The 19,145-nt window shown below is 42.5% G+C and overlaps 1 long non-coding RNA gene across 1 annotated transcript; it reads left to right on the top strand.

Annotated features, from left to right (window-relative positions):
• The first annotated feature begins 125 nt into the window (after positions 1-125).
• LOC102094239 (uncharacterized) lies at positions 126-18,254 on the top strand. The gene is made up of 3 exons (XR_010466572.1): positions 126-1,620; positions 3,766-3,976; positions 16,791-18,254. It is a non-coding gene; the product is annotated as an uncharacterized LOC102094239 (long non-coding RNA).
• Positions 18,255-19,145: the final 891 nt, after the last annotated feature.

Genomic DNA, 19,145 nt, shown 5'->3' with positions numbered 1-19,145 from the left:
CACGAGTACAGCCGCCCCGACACTCCCCTTCCCCCCCCCAGCCCTCCTGGTCACTCCCGGTCCCCGCGGCTGCTCCCGCCGGCATCGCTGACCCTTGGCGTGGCCGTGCTCACTGCGGGCGGGCGGGCGAAGAGAAGCCGTCGGGAGCCGATCCGCGATCAGCCGGCAGGGCCGGCAGCGGCCGTGCAGCCCCCACCAAGGTCCGGCTCAGTGGCCGTAGGTGAGCGCTGGAGGCATCCGCACCTTGAGCCTGGCACTGCTCTTGTGGTGGCCAGCATAGGGACTGATGATCTCAGAAGCGTCTCTGAGTTTACCTCTCAGTTAGCTAACAAAGTGAGGAAACGTTGTCTCCGTGTCACAGGGCCGTAGACTTGGCCAGAAGGAACGTACAGAGGAATCACTGCAAGCAAGAAGCTGTGCAAAAATAAAGCATTTTACATCATCTTCGGGGGTAAAGTCGCCCAAGTTGGTGGCATCTGATTTTTATGCTGATTTGTGCCCTGCAGCTGACTTCGGTTGAATTGTTTGCGGTTCAACGAATCCCTCCGGGACAACGGCATGCCTGGAGTCAGACACAAATGCCTTGGCAGGAACAAGGAATGTAACCTGACCCAGTGCCACGGCCGCTCCTCCTCCTTCTCTCCCGCTGCTTCGGCCCTATCCATATCACACTCTATTTCACCATACCCCAGTAGAGCATCACTTTAAAATTCTGATATGTAGGACCTGCAGACTGAGCCCCTGGAGCATGAATGGAGTTTTGTGCCTTGTTAAAGTAATAAGTACATGCATCACTGTAAGTAACGGTAAAAAAGCAGATAATATGACGTGTCTTTCCACTAACCTATGTAACAGATTAACTGAAAATTTGGGTATATGATTTGCCAGTGTTGCTCAGCAGAGATTTGTTGAAAGTCCTGCAGGAACAACACATGTGAAATACGAAATAACGAAGAATAGTTTTTCCTAATGCTGTAACATTACTTCTTTCTAGCTGTAAAAGGAGAAAGTACAGGCAAAATACTGAATGGTACACACTTAGTTTCACTGGGGAAAAAAAGCCTTAGGTTCCTTGTCACATGTGATTCCCTCTCAAGAGGGAAAACAGAATGGTAGATTCCAGAGTCCTCCCAAATAAGTCACTGGGTTAAATGTGACTAGGCAGATAGCCTGGCCCTGCCTAAGACTTTGGTTACCTTTTTTTTTTTTCCTGTTGTTGTGACCAGTTTAAGGTTTTATTGATCTTTTTGCCAAGTATTTTGCCAGGTTAGTAATAACTGGATTAATTCCCTCTGGCTCACCAAGCAGCCAAACAAATGCTGGTGCCAGCATGAGAGAGAGAGGTGGTGAGCATGAGTGGTGAGGAAAGTCTGGCACTTGCCTTTTTTTTTTTTTCTCGACATCACTACAGATTTGTGCTGGCTTTGAATAGCTGTCTAACCATGACCTGCTTTTCTTCTTTACACTGTTTGACATTGCAAAGGGTTTTCTGGAAAGAAAGGAGTTAAGTCACCCACATGATGCTTCAGGTAGCAGCTCACTATGAGAAAATAAATTCAAGATTTTGGTCACTACAGCTGAAATGAGAGATGAAGATAAAGAGTAATCACCCAATGAAAGGTAAGAAAGTCTATCCTCCATAATCAAAATGGGAACAGACACAGTTGAACTTTAAGAAAATAAGGGAGAAAGAAGATAAAAGGTACAAGAGAGGTTAGTGAAGGATCAGAGCAAGGTATTTTCATTCCTGAATCAGAACCAAGGGGCTGTGCTTGTCTCACCAGCACCAGTTGTGAGGAATGTTTGCCAGTGCTTTATGTCTTCTTTGGACAGCATCCTTCTCTCTCCTTACAAGCATTCAACAATCAATTAGCATAGTAGCATTTGTAATTAAATGAAGAGGGAAATGCCACTTTGCTATTTGCAAGATCTTCAAGCTTTAAAGGCAGACAGGACCATGTACCACATCTTACAACAGCTGTGCTAGGCCCTCCTTTAGATCAGGCTTCATTTTGCTCTCAAAAGCACAGGGTATTTAATTCCCTCCCTGCAGCACAAGTGATCTGAGTAGACATGGCAGATGCAGGACAACAGAAGAAACAAGATTATAACTTCTTCCTGCTCTTAGTTACTTAGTTATTGTTCCAGCCAGTGGGGATTGAGGCCCAGAGAGGTGAAAAGATCTCTCCAAGGTCACATGGAAAGCCTCCTGGTGACAAGTCACAGTTTCAAAGTTCACCTCCAGTTTGGCAACACTGGCATTTTCGATGAAGCACAGTTTTCCAGAAAAACAAACCCTAGTGTTAAGGGGCACAGCCTAAATAAATTTGCCTGATAACCTTCATACAATTACAACATTTTTTATGTGTACATTTTAATCACATTTAACTTTTGGTTTGTTATGTCACGGAGGCAACCCAAAAGTCAGTTTAGGTCAGCGAAAAGCTCCAGACTTTATTCTAGCCAGAACTGTTTAACAAAAAAACAACTACAACAGCATTCTGACAACATTATAAAAGACAGGTTCAGATACTGGTTAGAAGTTAAATTACTACACAGCCGACTCAAACTCAAGGGGATCAGATCCCAAAACTCTAGAGTGATGATTCAAAATGTGCATCTTCACACTCTGTTTCAATGTGAGCACTAATAAGGGGACTCGCTAACAGCAGCGGGCTCCATTTATAGCCTGGGTGACTCTGAGCTGTGGCCGTTTATGGTAGTGGCCCAGAAACTTCTCTCAACTGAGGCGTCTTGTTCAATGGCCCTGTCAGTCAACCAAGGAGCAAGTGCGTGACCATAGTGGCTCCCGAATCCAGGTGGGGGGAGTCAGGGACAGGGAGGGGGAGGAATAATGCATCTGCCACAGTGCAGAAAGTGTGTCATTAGAGAAGTCTGAGATTCTCCACTACTTGTGTTTGTCCCATCATCTTTCCAAACCACATGAAAGCAGACAGGATTTCCCTGCTGCTGCTGCTTTTTTTTTTCCTTTTTTTTTTTTTTTTTTTTTTTTTCAGAACAGCAATTAAACCGGCTTAGAAACAGAGAGCTCACTTAAGAACCTCTACGAATGGGCCTCCTTCCCACAGCAAAACTTCAATGGTCTGATGATGTCCATAGTGCTGAGGTAGTAAAGATCATAAAAATGATCATGAGAAACATAACCTAGGAAAGGGAGGAGCTCACTAGGCCACAAGAACATGGGACAAAGGCCTGGTGGCAAGAAAACGTAATGTAAAATGTGATGATCTTCTGTCACTGTGTCAGACCTGGGAGATCAGGTCATCAACTGCAGGATGAATATGCTCATTATTTCACATGGCTGTGATAGAGACAGAATAATTAGTTGTCCAGTTTTGCAAAATACAGAGAGCTGTATTTATCTACTGGAAATAATGCAGTGCCAATGCACACAGAGTGCTTGCAGATGCTGAGTTAAATACTGGCCCACCCATACTTTAATTCTGTGCTTATTTATCTGGAATTGCCATTCAAAAGAAAAATGCATCACACAATAAAGAAAAATGATCTTGGAGTGACACTTCTGGGAGCTTCTTTTACCCCAGTTTCATTGGAAGAAATGATTCCTTATTTTTGGCATTGAGCCTAGTTTGTTTAATTTTTTGTTTAACGATTATACAGATAATACATTCATAACAGTTAAGTGTTTTATAATGTAGGTAACAAAAAAAAAAATATCCCCCCCCCCCCAAATACGCATCATAATTCTGAAGACAGACTAAATGTGTTTTTGCCTGTTCACAGACACATACTTCTGCCCCTACTCTCCAGTACAGTCACAGGCTTCCAGCCGCTGCCTCTGAAGCAGATCGCCGATGTTAAGGGTCGAGGTTGATTGACCGCCCTTCTTTTTGGGAAGCGTCCGCTGATATCTTAACTCACCTTTGCCATACTGCACTCTGGACCCATACCGCAGTTCACAGAGCAAGCTGTGTGGAAAATACTGGTAACACAAGTGAGTTTCCAGTGAGCATTATTTAACAGGTTTCCCAGTACTAAGGCATGTTTGGCTTCATTGCTACAGCAGAGTCCTGTGTGAAGGCTGGGGAGAACACTGCCCTGAACCCACTGGGAACTTGTGGTGGTAGAGATTTGTTGATGGATATTAGCAGAAAACAAACAGGCAATGTGGGGGAGCATCCTGCCCTTAATGGTGTTGGCTTCATGCGAAGGGAGAAGAGGGCTGTTGGCAGATAAAATGAGTCAGTGTGTATCAGAATGTCAGGGAGAGTCCTGGAGTCTTCTCAGTCACAGCCTATTTCACCTGACCAGGGTATGTCCCAAGAGGTCACAAGTGGCAACAACACAGGGGCTGCTCCTCAAAGGAGACACAATAGTTCAGCACTCTGTCAGTCCAAGGGGACTGGGTCATGAAGGTGTACAAGTATCTAAGCCAGGTCTATCTCATTGAAACACTTTTTTGTATTTCAAACTAAGGAGTTTTCAAAATCTGAAAATAAATATCATTGCCTTTAAAATCACACACAGTAGCGTGTGTGTCCAGAGTGCCCCTTGACTATTCTGGGAGTAAGAAATTCCAGGGATTCCTTTAAGCCACTTCCATTAAAGCTCTCCATTTACAGAGCAGCCAAGGGTGAAGTTACCCAGCAGAGCCGAGTCAAAGGATCAGCTCAGCGCTGTAGGAGCGGGCAAGTCGCAAAGCGCTGCCTTCCATCTTCACTCATCTGTTGTACCCACCAGCTTTGATGCTTCTCTAATCCGTTCCTGAGGCAGTTCAGCTCATTAAATCAGCTGAAGACTATCACTTTTCTTTCCTTGAAGTAGTTTTCTGTTCATTATCCAACTGAGTAGGTCCAGTGATGTGCCCAGCAAATACCAAATACAGCTCAAGAAAGGCCATGGTGAGCAGGTGCAATGAGAGTCACTTCCTTTGGTTGTGGCTGAGAAACACTAAATCAGCTCTCTGCCTCTGCTGCAATTTCAGCCTAAATTAAAGCGGTCCTCCAAGCTGGCTTCTAGAGCAGCTTACACTTCCCCAGACTACAGAAGAAGCTGGGGATGGGGATTAGCTTCACTCAGCTAAACTTAGTCTTGTGAATACCTCTTCCTCTATCCTGTGTTGTAATTCTAACACTTCTTAATCATAACTCATGTGCATTAACTGTTGTAAATTGTCTTGAGTAGCATAATCAGCCCCAGCACCTATTTCAGCTAACACTGGCTAGATAAGCAGTTCATTTTTTGCTTGGCATGTGCCAAAGATTTACTACGTGGATTTAGCTTGTACTCTTGAAATCTCTGTTGTAAACTTAGTAGCTAATGCTGAGGCGTGTGTGGGCAGCAGGAGCTTTGCTAGGTTCAGAAAGGTACAAGCTCACTGTGATTTGGTGATTTGCTTTTTAGCATACTAAGTACAGTAGGTAGAAATTTACCCTGCCTGGATTTTAGTTTTGCTGAGCAGGAGTTCAGGTTTGAATAGTAATTGAAATCAATATATTTTAAAGGGTGCACGTTAGATGGCAGGGGCTTTTGACTCAAAAAGGTGCAACTAGAAGTGGTTTATTTTGAAAGTTTTAAAAAAATAGGGAAGCATTTTGCATAAAGGCCATTCTGAAAGCCAGTAAAAACTGCATATTCTTTGACCATGAATTGTCTTATCCTCTTATAACTTTACTGTGACTATTCTGCCTGTTTGGGCTGGTTCTATGCCTGAAAGATGGACATCCTTACCCTGACTGTTCTGAAAATTTCATAGAACTGAAGACAAAAAAATGAATGAACACTGTGTGTTAGGTATCAACCTCTGATTTTATTTTTTGCAAATCAACCCTTTAGTCACAGATTAGAACTCTAATAATTGCTGGGTTTAGTCATATTTATTTATTTCTACATCAGTGAGTTGATTGAAAGCCATTAAAACCATGTGATGTCCCAAACTTATTGTTTGCTTTTCCCCAGTATGGCTGATGCACCTTGTAGTCACTTCTGCAAACCTATTCACATTTGAAATTGTTGAATCTATGATGGTGCTCAATGCATTTCAAATTGTATTGTATCTGCCTGTATTATTTCAAAAAATGATAACCATTAGCATTTCATCTGTTTTATGTACTTGAGAGCATGGTGCTTACCTTTCAAATCAAGTACATAAAAAAAAGTTATTACATTCCACTTTCACTTTAGTTGTTTCATTATTGTAGAAAACATAATTAAATTGTCTTGCCCTATGATGGGAAGTACAATATAAGGACACTTGCAGTCCTGTGTCCCTGATGTATGTATGTCCTTGCAGTCCTATGTCCCTGCATGTAAAGGAATTCAACATCTGCCCCTCTTATTACAAGGTAACTGTTTGCCATCATGAGTTCTAAATAGCAACTAGGTGAGCGGCATGAGCATGGATGATTATCTTCATCCATTGGCTATTGCTGTTACTCTTTGCACTAACTATTTTCTTTTAGTTGACTTCATCAACACTAGAAATGATTTGGCAGTGCAGTTAGACTGTGAAAGTATGCCAACCAGTTCTCTTGGTGGAGGGTCATCCTGTAGAGCAAGATTATGTTTGTGGGACAGTTTATGTCACCTCTGCATACAAAGCATGCTGTATCAACCAAACCACCTCTGATATCTAGTGCATGTGTAGATATGTGTAGCTAGAGAATAGTTATAATATAGCATATTTACATTATTCCATGTAGTGTGTGCTACTGGTACAGTGCAGTACTCTGACAAGCTTCAAATTGATGTTACTGTTTCAGTAACACTTCTAAGAATAGACCAGGGCTCTGCTTTATTTTTGGTGTAGTAAATGACAAAAAATACAGTTGTGACTTCTGGGCAACTTCCCAGTTGCATTTTAATGTACCATTTGTGAGATGTTAGCTATTAAAGGAATGCAGAAAAAATATGCAGAAAGATACCATCTCTCTTCTACTTGTTTTTGCTATGAAAAATTCCTGTGGGCACTGGGATTGGGCAATATTTGCTTCCATGGATGGCTGACTGGCAAAGGAAAGCAGATCACTGAAGGATCCGTCTGGCATGGCTGAGGCTGTGATTCTGAAATCTGACATCTGATGTGACAGAGGCCATCCTGGGATTGCTCAGTAGAGAACTGTTGGCCTAGAGAATTTGATTGGAGAAAACACAGATCTTTATAGACATTAATGGCAGAATATCAGCATCTGACACTTGATCCTGAGGGCAATTTGACTAATCCTAAAATGCAGGCTAAGAGGATTAAGTGGCTGTAGGGGTATGTACCTCTCACTAGGATTGTAGAGGGTTCTGGTCAGCTGGCTTAAAAAACTTCTCGATGGTGAAACATGGGAGAGATGAATACAAACTTTAATGATGGGATTTTTCTCATTTACCTTTATATAAACAGGTCATAGGTTTATAGCCGTCTAGTCACCTTACAGTGAAAGGAAAAAGAGAAGGTATTTTGATTCACCTGTTCTAATTCAGATGTCTGTTATAGGGGAAAATGCATTGAATCCTAGAAGCGCATTTTGCCTTCACTTTAAAAGCGAGCTGAATCAGTAGAGGGAAAAGAAAAAGATTAATTTTCAGTCTGCTAGTGACAGAAGAAAAGCAGTAGGGACGTGTAGCAGGGGAACAGGAGGAGCTGAGGTCACCGTTTTGGTACTAGCCTGTCTTAGCTCGGCATAAACCTGTCATGAAGCTGCACCTTCAGAGCAAAGTGAAGGTCGTTCGTGCCAGCTGAGCGCCAGACTGCAGCTGGCAGAGGGCATGTGCTCCTATTGTGCTCCTGCCAGTTTCAAAGGAGAATTATTTTAGGCAAAGTGACTGCCAAGGTCAAGTGACTGCCTGTGTATTTATAGCAGCAGGGCAGCACCCATTAAGCAGTGTTCAGTGCCCAGAATAACAAAGGAAAACAAATAGGTCTAGGAACGTCATCTCCAGCTCAGGTTTCCTCTGCTGCTTGTGTGCTGGAAGCCTGGCTTACAGCTATAATGAATTCTGTGATGATCTTGTTAGTGGATGTAAAAAAATGAAATCAGATGGGGTTACTGTATGGATGAGACACAGTGGACTCCAGCAAAAAGTGCTCTGTAAGACTGGGGTGGGCAACTCCTTAGGGAAACGATGACACTTCAGGATGCAAAATGACACTAGTGCTATTGTCACAGAAATAGAAAAAGAGAAAATCAAAAGAGCTCCTGGCTGTTAAGGGCCTCAGAGGTGCTGGTGTGCTTCTTCATGGATAAAATGTCTTATAAGGTATCATTTGGTATTGCAAAAAATTATGGGTATTTCTATCTCAAGCAGCAAGGTAATAGCACCATCTCTTAACTAAGCAGTTGTGAAGTACATGTGTCAGGACTCACTGAGGTTGTCTAATTATGTAACTAGTCATACCTGTATCTCACATTTACATTGTGCTGCCCTCACTGACACTAGTATAACCCTCACCTATTTCAGGTATCTGGGTCAGGAAATAAAGGGTGCCTTCCTATTGAGTTTCATGTAAGCCCTTTATTGCTGCCACTCCCACTCCGAGTGCGTCGTCTCCTGATTACTTTGATCCCTTTCCATCTGGCCTGAACATTCAAAAACACAGTGGAGATGGCCCAGATTGTACTGATCTACGGTTCCTTCAGGTGGAAAATGAAGATCAGAGCTGTGCTGATGGTTTTGAAATAAATAACTCATGCTTTTTCCATTAATAAACAGCATTTAATCCAATTCCTTAATTGTATTCCTTAAACATGTGTTCATTAAAGCATAAGCAAAACAGCACTGGGTGCGCAGGGGATTCGCTCCGCCCAACACACACACCTTCTAACAATAAGAAGTGTGCTTAAATACAGCAAGGTATTACATATTAATAATAACCCCAAGAACGCCTATACATATCCATAACCTTTCCCCGCTTCTTATTAAAATGAGTCTCAGATAACCATTCTCATAGTCTCCTCCTTGACCCTCCCCTGTTGCACCTGCGCAGTGTCACTTGGTGGTTTTGAGGAGGGGTCTTTGAAGACCTTTGGATGAAGGCTCCTTCGGCTTCGTCACAGTGAACTTTTTACATTTTTGGCTCATTATGATGAATTTGGCTGGAAGCCAAGCTGCCAAGGCAGCCCCTTTTGCTCTATATCTTGGTTATCTTGTCTCCTCAAGGTTTACAGCTGGTACTGTAACACTTCTTGGCATTCAATGAGGTTCTGGTTTTTTCTTAACACAATTGGTTACATACGGCTCTAAACTAGGCATTCATTATGTGGTTTAAATTGTTAGTTCATTAGTATGCACTCATTATGTGGTTGGTTAACCCTTAAAATGTTAGTTGTCTCTATCAATATAGCTTCATAAACAAGTTCAACAAGTTTTTACATAGAACTTAACCACCTTTTCTTTTTTTTTCAGGTTTAGAGCCTGTGCCTCATTTGGTTATACCTGTAAACCTTAAACATTTCTTCAGCACGAATCACAACTGCATTTCTCACAATTCCCCCTTTTATTTGTATCCTATGATTCATGCTTTGGCTTCAAAGTTAGCTAACACTTGATGGCTAGGTCCAGTTTGGTGTTATCTTTTAAGGTCATTAATTTATACCCCATTCCTTTTGTTGCTATTTCAGGATCTATAGGCATGGCTAAGATTTGCATGCCTTGGACTACTGAATGTATTAACCAAATAAAGCACAGGATCATACATGGCATGAACAGTAAACCCAGAAATGCACATAATATCATGAACCCTATTTTCTTCCACCAGGCTCCCCCAAATAAGTTATCCCACCAATGGTTAGTAAGTATAGAATTCCATTTCTGTATTGGTAAACGTGCAACTCATTTTGTCTCTTCTGCTATTTTCATTATGGCTTCCCCATTATCATCTATTTCCAAACAACACTCAGAAGTATTCCATTTCCCACAGATGCCCCCCTCTACGGCTAAAAGAAAATCTAAGGCTACCTGATTTTGGTACACTGCAGCTCTGGTTTGAGACAATTGTCTCACTATGAGATTCAGTGCCTCAGCTGTCCGGTTGCTTATTATTTCAACCACTACTTGCAAACGAATAATTTGGTTTAGCATATATATTGCGGTACAATATCCCCAGCTTCCATCTTGGGCCCAGGTAGCTGAATCATAGTTTTCAATTATTCTTTGTTCAGACCATTCATCATCTTTCCAAGTTTGCGTTCCTCCTATGAGGGCATTTATTAAACTCCTCTTCTCTCTGTTTAAAGTTTCGTACAGAGGTTTCCCTAGATGACTCCGTTTTTCCTTTGGTAAAAGGAAAAATGCTGGTTGAATTATCCCTATAGTACAGGACCCTCTCCATCTAGGTATTAACTCATTATAGGCTCTATTCTCACATATCCAAAATAATCCATCAGGGGCTTTCCATGGTTTGTTTATATTGGTAGAGCCAGGTTTCTGCCAATATCTCCTCAAATCCCCAATTTCCTCAAAGGGGTTTGCTTTGCTTCGATTTTTCCAGCATATTGTTTCATTTTCCAGGCTACAATTTCGAGAACAATATCCATTAGGTGGACCTGGCCACCAAGTGGGAGGAATAGAGGTATTTGATGAATTTGCCCACAATACTAAGTTACAAGGGGTTTATCCAACGTACTCAGTAAAATCTAGTTTACCATCATCCCTTGATATGCATATCTGGCCTATTATTAAGTGACTTAATACCCATCCTTCTGGCCTTTTTTCTCGAGTTACATGAGTTCTGTTCCACACTAGTAATCCTTCTGGGCTTACACTCTCTCCTCTCCAAGGCCCCTGTTCTGCCATTTGAGACCCCCCACATATCCAGCATGAGGTGACATTTAATTCCCAGGCTATCTTTTCCATAAGATCTATAAACAGGTTTTTTCCTACTGTTGGTAACTGTAATTCCTTGTCTTTTTGCCTTATTTCTTCATACCAATCCCTGCTTTTCTGTACCAATTTCTATTTCTCTTGCTTTCTTTTTAATTCCTGAGTGGCACTCTTAACTAACTCCTCCTTATACCGATCTTGCACTCCCTTTCCATCTGAATAGCCCCACATACCAGCTTGTGTAAAACAGATATGCTGTTCTCCCCTAGGGCAGGAGACAGAGCCTACACCGAGTCCACCTTTCCCTAAGTTAGTTGCAACCCATAACTTCTGTCCTTGGATTTCACACTTCTCCAATTTAGTTCTATCATAACATCCAGAATTAATATGAGTGTGATAATTTAGAACATATTGGGTTAGTCTTCCTATTCTCATGCACTTGTAGCACTTGGCACAGGGATTAGCCAGGCTGAGTTGGGAACAGTAAGTCACCACTCCTAGCAAGAGGATTAGGTCCAGGTTTCTACACCCTCTGCCTCTCTGGCCTACCAGGTTGCAGCTGGCAGCCGAGTTAGTCATCTTCTTGGCAGCAAGGGTAGTGTCCCCGCCTTTCCTATTTTCACCGTTAGCGTGGTGACTTTTTATCGTTTCCCAACTCTTGGCCTTCACTTCCCAGGAACAACAGGAGCAACATGGAATTTGATTTCTCTTTCTGCACTCTATTCTTCCTGTCACTGGTGGACTCTCTAAATTCCCATTCACCCCTTCAGTAAATACCTCCCACCATTCTTCGCTATTCTTTTTCTATTCTTCCAGTGGCGACTAGAATCCTCAACCTAGCTCTGGTTTCCTTATCTTATATTCTTAGACATTTATTACACAATCCTGTCAGTAAATTCCCTTTGTGGATATGCTTATACCACAGTCCATTACAACCTAAACATCAAATACAAATAAGAGAATTACATATACATCTTGGTTCAACACACTTAACTGTTAAACCATTCTTATTTTCATTTATACTGGACATTCATATTAATAATACTGATAGTAGTTACATCACCGATCCCGTGTTAATTTCAATTTTCCCCATCCTTGAGTTACTTTCTAGGTTCTTTCTTCTGTCAGTGATCCTTTAACTCGAGAGACATCTGTCCATCCTTTCTCTGCAGTCCAAATGGCTGTTTCTGTAGTTAACAGAACAAGAAAAGGCCCCACCCAACGTGGGGTTAGAGTTTCTTCTTTCCAGGTTTTAATTAGTACTTTATCCCTGGGTTGTATTTTATGAATTGGAAACCCTAAAGGCAGAGTCTGATTTAAAATCCCTTTCTCTCTTAGCTCATTTTGATTTTTTGTTTACCGTGATCACATAGTGTTGGAAAGATAAATCTTCAATTTCAGGAGGGGATGTTGGCATCCACTGAGTGAACAGCATGCCATACAACATTTCATAAGGGGAAAGGCCAGTATCTGAATTAGGCATTGTTCTTACGTTCAGTAAGGCTAAAGGCAAACACTTTATTCAAGATAATTTGGTTTCAGTCATCAATTTAGTTGTCGTTTCAGAGCCTGATTCATTCTCTCTACCCTTCCAGAACCCTGAGGATGCCATGAAGTGTGATATTCCCAGGCTATGCCTAAAGCAGATACTACGGCCTTTAGTATTTTGAATGTAAAATGCGTTCCCTGATCTGAATCAATGTCCAGAATCATTCCAAACCTGGGGATGATATGTTCTAACAATATCTTGGCCACAAATGGGGCATTAGCTCTCGCTATCAGGAAGGCTTCAACCCAGTGTGTTAATTGATCTACTATAACTAGCAGATATTTGTGCTGTCCCACTTTTGGAAGTTCTGTATAATCTACTCGGATCCTTTCAAAAGGCCTATATGCAGTTTTTCTTCCTCCTGCTTGGGCCCTCCTCATGTTTCCTTTATTTATCTTTCGACAAGTCATGCACCCATGGGTGATTTGTTTTGCGAGTTCAAATATCCCTAAACACCCAAAATACTTAAGAAATTGATCACACAATGCTCAAGTTTCCCAATGAGTTATCTGATGCAACTGATGTAAAATTACCCTAGCATAAAAATATACTCTTTCACTTTGGCCAGTGGCTCCCTTTACTACTATGTATGCATTACTTATTGGCATTAACACTCGATTGAGAACTGAGAACGTTGCTACCGTATCTACCAAAAATTCTACTTGTTTTGTTTTTTCCCTAGCTTAATTACAACCTGTGGATCCGCTAGGTGGATTCCCCAGGTCCCCGTCGGTCTCTTTCAACATTTGCTGCTGTCTGATTCCCCCTTTGCCTTTCCAAATTCTGAATTTCTGTTGCTTTCAGTGTCTGTAACTTCCTCCGAATATCATTTGCTGACTGACTTACAAATAGCAACACTAACCGCTGTATCCCTACTTCTGAACCTGGGTCAAAAGGTGTATATCTAAGGGGAAATCCGGGTGTTCTGTGTGCGGTACACACAACCAAGCAGCCCAGCAGGAACGGCCCGAGCACCACCACCCCCCCCCACCACCCCTCACCACCTCCCCCCCTCCCCGCTTCATCCCCCGCAGGCGGCGAGCCGGGAGGAGAGGAGCTGCAGCTCCAGCTCCAGCAGCCGCCGCTCTCTCCCCCCCTTTTTTCCCGCTGCTTTAGCAGGCAGTCAGCTTTCTACTTTTGTTTGTTTGTTTGTTCGTTTGTTTCTTCTCACCGCAGCTTATCGAGGGGGGTCTGCCGGGCCTGAAAATTTATATTCAAACTTCACAGCATAGGCTTGGGCTCCTCTTGCCCTTTTTCTCTCTTCATTTAATTCCTTTATTAATTCCTTTATATGCAATTTCAATTAGCTGAGCAATAGTTACATCCCTCAGCTCCTACCTTTTGTAATTTCTTACAGATGTCAATAGACAGCATATTAAGCATCAATCCCTTACATTAATTTTAGATCCAAATCAGTCTGTCCACAGAACAACGCTAACTGTGATACAGCTAACCCAGAAGTTCACATTCAAATTACTTCCCCCACTAATTTACTCTCATGTGTACAGATGTATCTTAAGGGGGAGCAAGGTGGTACTTTAATAACGGAACCGGTCCTCATTTTGTAATTATCTCCCCAAACAAAATTTTGGTACCAAATATAAATATGCAAACTAAAATACTGAGCTCAGACATGCAAACCAAATACCAAGTTCAAATATGCAAACAGATCACAATTACATTCATTCAAGACAATATCTTGATTTTAGCATTGCACTTTTGAGCCGCTCACTGCTCAGCCACGTGGAGTTGCTGCTGGGTCTCCCTGACAAAACAGGTCAGTGTGCGCTGGAGCCCAATCGGGACCTGCCCCATTGCTGCCCTAGCAAGCTGGACCGGGCAAGGTTTTTATTAGTGTATCATCTGGTGCGCTACAGCTGTTATCCCAAAACAGGATTCTTTACCCAGTGTGCATTCAAAAGAAAAGCCAAATTTAGTACAACAAGGTGAGACACAGCCTATCACAGACTTGTGCAAGTCTGGATGCTGGAATAAAGCTAGCATGGTAGAAAGAAAAGTAACAGCTATCACACACGAAACCTTATCACCATATTCATACAGTTAAGAGCTAAATTGCTTATCATCACAAAACGTACATTTTCGGTCAATCTGTGATCTTACTATACCATAGAACAGGCAAAGACTTATGAAACTGTAATACATTTAAACAGATGTCTACAAAGAAAAAAATGTTAGTACTAAAAAGCATCTTGCAGACTGTTCTGCAAGTTTTCTGTGATTCATTTATCAGCTAATTCTCTCTCTGCTTGCTGAAGTTCAAACCATTACTCCTTCACTGCAGCTACTAAGATTTTTACCTTTACTCTTTGTTTCTCCTTATCTCTTCGAGTTTTTCTAGTTTCTTTCTTATATCTCCCCAGGATTTTGTTGCAAACTGGGGAGTCCACTCCTTGAGTCCATTTATCCTTTGCTTTTTCCTTGGGTGAACTTCTCTTCATCCCAGAATTCTAGCATGATCCCCCACAAGGGACTGTTGGGGGGACCAAAATTCTAACATGACCCTCCCCAAGGGACTGTCGAGGGGTATCTCCGGCAGGTCGCTCCCCTTTGACCTCTTGTGGGGATTGAACCCACAAAACCTGGCTCACAACATGGGGATTGAACCCACTAGCTTACAACGTGGGGATTGAACCCATGACCCTGACTGGTTTATGATGTGGGGCTCAAACCCACGACACAGAGAGAGAGTGCTTCACTCGCTTTGCCCCTTCAGTGGCCAAGCCCCTCGCGGGTTGTTGGAACTGCACTTAGAAGGACTCCGCACTCGCTTCGCAACCAGGTTGCCAACACCAGTCACACAATCACACTATCTGACCCGACGGTACTTACACTCCATTTTTCCCATCAGGACCTCCCCAACCCAGAGGTACTTACTTTCGCATTGGGACCTTCGCGCACTCTGGATTGCGGGTAAACTGCGGTATTCAGGGGGACTGAGCTCAATTCTTTTGCTTATGCTTTAATTTTGAATAAGGTTGGTAGCTCTCCACACACCCGAGTCCAAGGGCCACTATTAAAGTGGGGCACCCCACTTGAACCTGAGGTAACACAGAGCTATCCAAGGTTATCACGTCGGGGTCACCAACTCACGCTTTTTCCGTGAATAAACAGCGTTTCATCCAGTTCCTTAATTGTATTCCTTAAACACGTGTTCATTAAAGCATAAGCAAAACAGCACCAGGAATTTGCTCTGCCCAACACACACACCTTTTAACAATAAGAAGTGTGCTTAAATACAGTAACGTATTACATATTCATAATCACCCCAAGAACGCCTATACATATTCATAACCTTTCCCCACTTCTTATTAAAACGAGTCTCAGATAACCATTTTCATAGTCTCCTCCTTGACCCTCCCCTGTTGCGCCTGCGCAGTGTCACTTGGTGGTTTTGAGGAGGGGTCTTTGAGGGTCTTTGGATGAAGGCTCCTTCAGCTTCGTCACAGTGAACTTTTTACCTTTTTGGCTCATTATGATGAATTTGGCTGGAACCCAAGCTGCCAAGTCGACCGAAATCAGACTGGCACCCCCTTTTTGCTGTAAATCTTGGCTATCTTGTCTCCTCAAGATTTATAGCTGGTGCTGCAAAACTTCTTATCTTGGCATTTCAGTGAGGTTCTGTTTTTCTTAACACACTTGGTTAAACTAGACATTCCTCATGTGGCTTAAATTGTTAGTTCATTAGTAGGCACTCATTATGTGGTTGGTTAACCCTTAAAATGTTAGTTCCCTCTATCAATATAACTTCATAAACAAGTTCAACAAGTTTTTACATAGAACTTAACCACTTTTTCTTTTTTTTCAGGTTCAGAGCCCGTGCCTCATTTGGTTATATCTGTAAACATCAAACATTTCCTCAGCACGAATCACAACTGCATTTCTCACAGCTTTCTTTGCATCTGTCTTTGCTGACAACTTTCTGATTTGTGCTCTGGAAGGATAAATTTCTTAGCTAGCCAGCTCAGGGAATGCCAGCCTAATGATTATCCTCCTGATGCTCTACTTGGTGCTTCAGCCTAAAAGTCGGCAGAAACTCCAACTGGAACAAAAAGTGTTGCTGCTTTTATGGAGATTTAAAGGTTGGGGGCAGGGAGGGGATGTCTTTGAGTAGTTGTTGTGGCATTTTATGCTCTAGGCTCACCTAATCTGATTCAGATTTCCAAGCACAATCATAACACAAGCAATATTATGCCACAGTGTCTCACCGTGTGTTATATCTCTCTCTACTTTGCCTGTCTTGGCTACCCCTTTGCTTCAGCACCGTTGCCTAGTCCAGAGTTATATTTCAGCCCAGTTCTCAGTGAAATCTGCCTGTCCTGAATTCCGTGTCAGGGTAATATTTGTGTGCTCCATACACCCAGCTCCGAAGCATTTGTAGTGATCACTTCTGAGATGATAATTTCTTTTCATGTTCTTTTCTATTTTCCAGTTACTCTTTTGACCATCGAGCTTGAGATCTCTTACAGAGGGAATACAGCATTTTACAGCAAACACGTAAGCCAACAGCAAACAGACAGCTCCAGATATGGTTAGCCATTTGTATGCAAGTACAGCTGGCTGGGCTGTTCTGGGATCTAGGACTTCACCAGTTCACGGAAGACTTGCGGTTGGAAGGCTTCTCTGGAGACCAGCTAGTCCGATCTACTCCTAAAAGCAGGATCCACTGGAGTAGGTTGCTCAGGCCTTTGTCCCGGTGACTTTTGAGGACCTTCAAGGATAGAGGTTTTACTGGGCAACCCGTTCCCATGCCTGACCAGTCTCACAAATAAAGAAGTTATTTATTGGATTTAAACAGCATTTCATGTATTTCAGCTTGTGCCTTTTGCCTCCTTTCCTGTTACTGGTTACCACTGAGAAGCGCCCAGCTCAGTCTTTTTAATTCCCTCACCAGGAATTTATCTATACACATTGCTAAAATCCCCCCTTGGTCTGGTATTCTCTGGACTTAACAACTCTGGTTATCTCAGCCTCTCCTTCAGGCCCTTGATCATCTTGGTGGTGCTTTGCTGGATGCTCCCTGGCATGACATGCACCTGTTGGAGAGGAGCCAGAGGAGGCCACAAAGATGATCAGAGGGACAAAACATCTCTCCTATAAGGACATGCTGAGAGAGTTGGGGTCGTTCAGCCTGGAGAAGAGAAGGCTCTGGTGAGACCTTATTGTGGCCTTTCAGTACTTAAAAGGGGCCTGTAAGAAAGATGGGGACAGACTTTTCAGCAGGATTTGTTGTGATATGACAAGGGATAATGGCTTTAAATGAAAGGAAGGGGTATTCAGGCTAGATGTGAAGAAAATTTTTTTTACAATGAGGGTGGTGAAACACTGGAACATGTTGCCCATGATGCAACATGTAGATGCCCCATCCCTGGAGACATTCAAGGCCAGGCTGGAGGGGCAATGTGATCTAGTTGAAGATGTCCCTGCTCATTGCAGGGGGTTGGATTGGATGAGCTTTGAAGGCCACTTCAAACCCAAACTATTCTATGATTCTGTGATTCTATAATTCTATGATCTGAGAGACAGCAGTATTAAGAGACAAAATCAAAGGGGCTGTAAAAGTTATGTCAAGGTCCAGGGGTTTATAATTTACATGTAATTGGATTTGCTACCAAATGAGGAAGATAATAGTGAGACTGTTATCACGAAGCAAAACTCCAGGACTTCTAAAGAACTTAATGCATTATTTGCACTGTGAGCAACAGCGTCTGTTATTATTTATTTGCACTGCATTTCATGTCCTGGCAAGACAGACAAATAAAAAAGGGAAGGGTAGTAATCATAGAATCAGAGCACAAATAGAGCTGAGAGAGCATGCTAGAGATTATAGGGGTGTTGAATTTACCAGAACAACTGAAACAGCAGCTTACAAACACCACAAACGAAACAATAAACTAGGGGCTTCATGAGAGCCAAATTAGGAATAGTCACAGAGAAGAAAGGGAAAAAAACCACCACAAATGAGCTAAGGAGATCTGTGCATTTTTCCTGAGAGCTTGGAGACAGTCTGCTCGGAGATTGCTGGCAAATCCCTTTGCTTCTCTGAGACGCACTTTGGCATCTGTGCTCCTTGTAAAGCACTTGAGGCTCTCAGAAAACAAGTAGGCTGCTGCACTGAACAGGTTTTTGAGGAGTGCTGTATAGGTCAGAACAATGGGTCGTTTAATCCAGTATCCTCTTGTAGTGAAAAAGGAATACAAGAAGCATGTCAAATACTGTCAGAATTTGTTTCGGTACGTCCTCCTAACTTCCAGCAATACGTGGTTTAGGAATGGAGTTTGCTGCTAGATCTGTCATTTATTGGAATTCACAATGGTAAAGGCCTAACGACTCCCTGGCAAGGAGTCACCGGAGCAACACCAGCAGCAGGAGGGGGCAGTGGTCAAACCTTGGGCAGATCTGGCCACAGCTGTTTCAGAATGAGCTCCAGTACAAAACCCCAGATCTAAACCAGACACATTCAGAGTATTTCAGTTCTGGAGTCCTAGCATGGAAAGCATCTGGAACATTCAATCCAAGCTTATTCCTCAGTAGAAAAATTTTCAGCTCATGTCTATATCTGCTTTGAAGTAATTTTATATTACAGGTAAAAGAGTTGTATAAACCACGTTTGTTTTAACTTTCCTTAACAAGGCATCTCCAGTAATGCACATTTGGAAGTAAGTATTAGACAAAGCCAAAAGCCCCACTGTGATACTATAATGAAGGGAGGTATTTTTCAGGCATTTCCAAGTTCTCGCTAGCAGCAAGCAATGAGCACATCTTCCTCGGCTCACATGACCCCTTG

Source organism: Columba livia, chromosome 1, assembly GCF_036013475.1.
Source record: "Columba livia isolate bColLiv1 breed racing homer chromosome 1, bColLiv1.pat.W.v2, whole genome shotgun sequence".
Classification (NCBI taxonomy): domain Eukaryota; kingdom Metazoa; phylum Chordata; class Aves; order Columbiformes; family Columbidae; genus Columba; species Columba livia.
The sequence above is the reverse complement of the archived record's forward strand: the minus strand, read 5'-3'. Positions and strand labels throughout refer to the sequence as shown.